The sequence below is a fragment of the Meriones unguiculatus genome, chromosome 3 (assembly GCF_030254825.1).
Source record: "Meriones unguiculatus strain TT.TT164.6M chromosome 3, Bangor_MerUng_6.1, whole genome shotgun sequence".
Classification (NCBI taxonomy): domain Eukaryota; kingdom Metazoa; phylum Chordata; class Mammalia; order Rodentia; family Muridae; genus Meriones; species Meriones unguiculatus.
This window is the reverse complement of record NC_083351.1, coordinates 72,392,050-72,399,260: the sequence shown is the minus strand read 5'-3', so window position 1 is coordinate 72,399,260 and position 7,211 is coordinate 72,392,050. Positions and strand designations below refer to the sequence as shown.

Genomic DNA, 7,211 nt, shown 5'->3' with positions numbered 1-7,211 from the left:
TTTCTTATTTATGGTTCCTCTGTTTTTGTTTTCTCCTTCGTCTTTGCAATATAATGACCCTTTATAAGGTGTGATTTGATTCTTCTTTGTGTATTGACTTTAGGTTTTCTCTTTGTGGTAACTGAGTCTTACATATAATATCACTTAGTTAACGGTCTGTAACATAGAAACTGGTAACTTGGCTACAACTGCATATTTAAAATACTACATTTCAGTTTCTTTCCCTTACAGTTTATGTTATTGATACCATAATTTACTTTTTTATTGTATTTGATAAACTGCTTATCTTAGCTATAGTTGCTTTTAATACATAAGCCTTTTTAATTTTTATACTGTAACAAAAATGATTTATCTATAACCATTGCTGACAGCATTTTTACCTTTACCATGTGGGTTCTCTTTGCATAAATCTGTACATTGTCCATGAGCATCTTTTCATGTAACTCAGAACTTCTCATCATTTCCTGTGAGGTAAGTTCACTGAGACTGATTTCTAGCTTTGCTCTTAGGAATGTGTAAGTGTGTGTGTATGTGTGTGTATGTGTGTGTGTGTGTGTGTGTGTGTGTTTTAAAAATCTACATAGCTAAGTAGAAGATTCTTTTTTATTATTTGTATTCTCTCATACGATACATCCTGACCACAGTTTCCATTCCCTCCAAGCCTCCATGTTTGAAGCACCTCCTTCCTTTTCCCCCCATCCACCCCTCCTCTATTTCCCTTCAAAAAAAGACCAGGTCTCCCAGGGATATCAGGTGAACATGGCATAGCAAAATACAATGTTAAGTAGGCACAAACCCTAATATCAGGGCTGGGTGAGGCAACCCAGTAAGAGAGAAAGGGTCTGGTTAGAATGCAAAAGAGTCTGAGATAACCCAGCTCCCACTGTTGAACACCAAGCTAACAAACATAACATACAGAGATGACTTAGCTTACATCCATGAGGCTCCATGATTCCCACTTCAGGCTCTGTGAGCCCCTGTGAGAGCTGAGTTGATTCTGTGAGCCATGTTGTAGTGTCTTCAACCCTTCTGCTTCCTACAATTGTTCTTCTCCCTCTTCTGTTCACTTTCCTGAGCTACAAAAGGAATGACCTGATGGAGATCTCCAATTTGAACTCTTGCTCCACCTGTGGGTAGAAGGTTCTTAACTGCAAGTTTGTTATTGCTACTGATGTTATTTGTCTTAGTGAGGAGGTGACAACTTAAAGGTAAGAATAATCAGCTACCTGATAAAAGTTTTTGGGTCCAGAAGAGAATAAATCAGAAGACAGTAAATATAGAAGTAATGAACTCATTTTTGTTAAAAAAAAAAAAAAGCCTCAGAATAAAGATCATATGCGTCACCACTGAAAAGCAGGAATTTTCTTTTCCTTTATTAAATACTCTTGAAAACTCAAGGTGTACATGATTCCTCAAGATTTTCTATTCCACTCTTTAACCAGATTCTAGTTTTCAGTCTTATTTTGAAGTAAGAGTTCTTTCAAACCGACTATAATATAAAGTGGGTGTAGCACTATGTGCTAGCCTTTTTGAAAAATTTCCCTGTCTTCCGAGGATGAGAAGACAGAGCTGAAATGAACTGCTTTGTGTCTCTGAACAATTTGGACTGTGTCTGTAATTCAGGAACTGGGGCCCGGCTTGCAGATGTTTTCAGATTCTACAAGACATAAATAATGGTGGTGCCTCATAACTCTAGTTTGGAGTTGCAATATTGCTAAAAATTATGTATATTTTTGTGTATGTTTATGGGTATACCTTCACTCTCATATGTGTTATGTGGTGGTGAGAATAATAGGCAGGTTAAATCTAGGTTTTTAATGTCATTTGATGTTAAACATCATCATAAGGACTGTCTATAAGATAACATCGAAGACATCAGTTTTGGATCTACTCTTACAAAAGCTATGTTTAAACAAAATTTTACTTGTATCCCTATTATGGGATGGAACAAACCATCATATCAACATCATCATCCTCAGTAAGGCGCTAATCCCTCATGAAATTATAATATGTAATCTGTTATTGTCATCATTTATACATTCTTAATTAAACACCACGCCTTAGGATACACTATGTGCCGCACAGACTATTGACAACTATCTCATTTAAACATCTCAACAGTGCATCATGCAGGTATTAACAGACATATAATAGACATACACATGAGATTCAGATACTCATTAACCTTACATAGGACTATGAAGCTTTTGAGTGTCAGGCACAGTTTTAAAAACCAAGTACTCATTAACTTTGAATATCAAGGATAAATTATTGCTATCACTTGAAAATCCATCTGTTGCAGTAGCTGTGAAAGATCATTTGCATCTATGATTGTTTGTCAAGTCCTTATTAAACATCTTTGGTTGCTGGGAACATTACAAGAAATCTCATAAGCTGGAGCTGGACTTTTGTTCTCCAAACCTACACAGTCAGGGGAATAAATATACTTGAGGTGCCCTAGAGATACCTCTTCTCCTGGGGAGGAGGGAAATACTTGCACAAACCCAAGCAAATGGAGATTGTCACCTGCACAGACAAGTCACCCTGACAGCCAGTGTCAGATGTTGTTTGCACAGCTGACATCTGAATTGCATATTAATCACAGTGCCCCAACTTGGCCCGGGATGTAAAGACTCGGGGAAGGAAGCATAAAATGAGCCCAGTCCCTCTATGGTCCTTCCATCTGTCTATCGGAATTACATGGACAGGGGCCTCGCTAAACTGATACAGTCATAATAGGAAAGGCCCAGCAGCAGCAAGATAGCAAGAACATACTTAAAAAAATGATAGATTCAGGATTTTCATATCTCATAGGTATGTACAATGAAAAGTCGTGCCTACCCTAAATTTTGTGACTATGACCTATTTTTTTTAACCTGTGTAAAGAATTCTAACATGTCTCCCTGAAAGACCTCAAAATATGTAGACTGAATAGTTTTGAATATGTCCACAATGAAAGATACTCAAGTTGTAAAGAGCTTTTGCTGTGAACAGATTAATCCATTTCTTATACTTATTTCCTGTTTTGCCGTCTTTTTAGATGGACCTCCACACTGAAACAGTCCTTGTCTCAGACTCTTTAACTTCCCTCCTTCATCTAGATGTTTCCTTTAGCTCTAGGCATCCTGAAACTGCCTTCTTCCTCCCTGAGTGCCATATTTTCTGCTTATTCAGTGGTTCCTAATCATGCATGAGAAATTTGGTGGATTGTCAGTAGAGGGATTGTGTTTAATGGAATAAGAAAGTAATGAAGGGTCAAATATATTACACACTTGTATACTTATGTCCTCGTGTATATATCTAGTTACCTTGAAAATAGATGGTGTCATTGACAAATGAGTCAGACATTTCTTAGGGAAAGTCAAGCTGCTTTAAGGAATTTGGTGTGTGCCGATGCACAGAAGATTAGAGCATCAGTTCTCAGAGTATCAAGACACTGAGGTTTGGATACACTTGTTTGAGCGGATGTGTGCAACAACATTCCTGCACCTTAACTAACCCTGGTGAAATGAGAAGAAGCCAAAGAAGGTTTTGTAAGGATACTGCGGTTAGCTCACATTCTAATATTGCTGAAACATAGATAGGAGTTCATGGCTGAACAGACATTTCCACTTCAGTACATCCCACAACATCTCTGTCAGCAACTCTGGAAACAAACTCACTGTCTGCCAGTAGTGTACCACTGGGCAGACACATTAGACAAATTAAACATCCATTCTGTCCAGATTTTAATTGTAGCCCACAGAGTGACTGATTTTTAAAATACACTTGAGAAAAATGCTCACAGAGAGAGGATTTTTTAAATCAGATTTTCCAAAATAGTTCCATGGTTATATGATGCTGTTGTTGAACTTAAACTAATTAAACAAAATGCTTGGATACTTTAATAATTTAAGAGCAAACAGTGAAGAAAATCATAGAAAATATTTTCTTTGCAATGTGTATATGTTAATTGTAGACATTAAATTTACTTTCTTAAACTGTCAAAGCTCAAGTTTTCTCTTTAATTAATTATGCAGTTTGTTTAAGATAGAGTTGCATGTACCCCAGGCTAGCCTCATTCTTGTTATTTGGTCAAGGGTAACGTTGAACTCCTAATCCTATTGTCTCTCTCTACCTTCCAAATATTAGGATTCTTTACCTGACTAAAAGCATTTTCTTTTTATATTTTAACAGGTCAGTTTTAATGTTTACAAAATAGATATAAAAGAAAAAGTAATTAGAATATCTTGTGTGAAAACAAATGGAGATGTCAAGCAAAAGAGAAACAAACCCAAAAGAATTATGAGTTTTATAGCAGAGCCATGCAGATTGAAAGTGCAGTAATATCTAATTACTTTTCTCTTGTTTTGTAAAGATAGGTCAAAAAGATGGACAGGAAACCATTTCAAGGATGAAGCAATGAAGAAGTGACACACTGGTGCATCCTCATAATACATGAGGATGAAGTTGGCAGAGGCTTTCTTTGGTGTTATTCTATTCAGGTTCTTTTGAATCTTTCAGATAGGTCTCATCTTCTGAACCCCCAGAATTCTCCATTTTTGGCTCCTCAATATCTAATCTGCTACCTCCGCAATGTTCTTCAGGTAATTTTCAAATAGCAATACTAAAACACACCCAATTTTAATTATTGATAATATCATGATGATCAAAGAAACACTGGCACTAGGAAACTCAAAATATAGCTTAAGGTTGTTTACATGGAAATCTAAGGTATCTTCACAATTAAATATATCTATTTAAAAATTGACATAGTATAAAAGCATTGACGAACAACATTTGATAGCATTTAACTCTTGGTGGTGGCATGTGCTGGGTCATGAAATAATGGTGGCCACATGATAAAGGCCTAATATCTTCAACAGAGGAAGCACTCAGGATGGGAAATTTGTCTGTCACATTTGTAATTATATAAGTAAAATACCACAATCGTAGAGCAGTGATAACCATTTACACTACTAGAAAATGCTATATGTAGGTTGGCAAATGACTTTGAACATATATGACATAACAAACGTGAGACAATGTAAGGTACCTCTTCAAAAGCACTTAAATGAAATTCTTAACTTTGATCTTTCTAATTGTAAAAAAAAAATCTACTGGGATGGAACTTCATTGGGGTTTCCTGTTAAGTCCCTTTCTATTAACTATAACATGATACCTTTTTGCCATTTGTCTTATTAACCTGGTTTTGTATTATAGTAATACACCTGAATTCAGGTCCTTTATACAGAAAATAAGTTTGATTCATCTCACCGTTTTAGAGCTCCAAGGGCATTCAACTGGTGTCTGCTTCAGCCCAATGGGGACCGTTGGCTGCATCATTGCACACACAACTAACTACATGGCAGCCAGCACTATGGCTGGAAAATATGCAAGAAGACAGATCACAGTAAGTCAGAAAGCAAGAAACCAAGCAGGGTCACTAGGCATCTCCTAGAACAACTGCCCTGGCGGAAATTACTTCATCTGTGCCTGCTCAGATGAGCCAGAGGAAAGCATCATATATTTATGAACTGGAGTTATCGATAGGTGTTATAGAAGAATAGCTAGTGACCTCAACATTCTCGCTGTCTCTCCACATCCTAGCTATATTATTCTAAGGCACCATAAACCTCCAGTTTCTATTTTTATGTAAATTAGGTTGCTTTGTCCACATGAAGTCATGGTGGATTTACAGTTTTTTCAGATACTTGATAATAGTATGTAAAGGGATTTTCATGATAAATACTTAAAATAGACCACTATTTTTCTGTTTCTATCCTATGAGCTCATCTATTTTAAATGGAAGACAGCTAAAGTACTAAAAATATTTTTAATTTATTTATTTTTATTAATTATAGTTTATTCACTTTGTATCCCAGCTGTAGCCCCCTACCTCATTCCCCTCCCAATTACATCTTCCCTCCCTGTTCTCCTCCCATGTCCCTCTCCAAGTCCACTGATAGGGAAAGTCCTCTTCCCTTCCCTCTGGCCCTAGCCTATCAGGTTTCATCAGGACTGGCTGCATTATCTTCCTCTGTGGCTTGGAAAGGTTCCCTCCACCCCATCAGGGGGAGGTAATCAAAGAACCAGCCACTGAGTTCATGTTAGAGTTAGTCCCTGTTCCCATTACTAAGGTACCCACTTGGGCACTGAGTTGCCATGGGCTACATCTGAGCAGGGGGTATAGCTTGTCTCCATGCATGGTCCTCAGTTGACATATCAGTCTCTGAAAAGACCCCTGTGCCCAGACTTTTTGGTTCTGTTGTTCTGTTTGTGGAGCTCCTGTCCCCTTCAGGTCTTTCTATCTCTTCCTCTTTCATAAGATTCCCTGCACTCTGCCCAAAGTTTGGCTATTATTCTCAGCATCTGCTTTATACATTGCAAGGTAGAATCTTTCAGAGGCCCTCTGTGGTGGAGACTTGTCCTGTTCCCTTTTTTTCTCTCTTTCAATGTCAGTCCCGTTTGCCTTTCTGAATGAGTTTTTATCATCTTACCAGGGTCCTCCTTCTTGCTTAGCTTCTTTAGGTGTACATATTTTAGTATGTTTATCCTATATTATATGTCTAATATCCACTTATAAGGGAGTATATACCATGTGTCTTTCTGCTTCTGGGATACCTTACTCAGGATGATCTTTTCTAGTTACTTCTATTTGCCTGCAAATTTCATGATTTCCTTGTTTTTAATTGCTGAGTAGTATTTCATTGTGTAAAAGTACCACAATTTCTGTATTCATTCCTCCACTGAGGGACATCTGGGTTGCTTCCAGGTTGGCTATTACGAATAAAGCTGCTACGAACGTGGTTGAGCAAATGCCCTTGTTGTACTGGCATAGAAACAGAACGGTGGATTAATGAAATCGAATAGAAGACCCAGAAATAAACCCACACACCTACAGATACTTGATTTTTGACAAAAAAGTCAAAACCATACAATGGAAAAAAGACAGCATCTTCAACAAATGGTGCTGGTGTTTTTCTACATGTAGAAAAAACGCAAATACATCCATATTTATCACCCTGCACAAAACTAAAGTCCAAGTGTATAAAAGACCTCAATATAAAACCAGACACACTAAACATATTTTAACACAGTTTCTAGACTATAAACTCTAAAAAATTGGATAAAAAACATTTTGAGCTAGTTTTGACAGAATGCTGCAAGTTATCTCTTTTCCACTAGGGGGCAAAAGACAATATGGGAACTTGAGGAAGACAGTTCTGGCT

The 7,211-nt window shown here is 37.2% G+C and overlaps 1 long non-coding RNA gene across 1 annotated transcript; it reads left to right on the top strand.

Moving 5' to 3' along the window:
• Nucleotides 1-1,083: 1,083 nt before the first annotated feature.
• LOC132652769 (uncharacterized) lies at nucleotides 1,084-5,394 on the top strand. The gene is made up of 3 exons (XR_009590334.1): nucleotides 1,084-1,208; nucleotides 4,504-4,586; nucleotides 5,265-5,394. It is a non-coding gene; the product is annotated as an uncharacterized LOC132652769 (long non-coding RNA).
• Nucleotides 5,395-7,211: the final 1,817 nt, after the last annotated feature.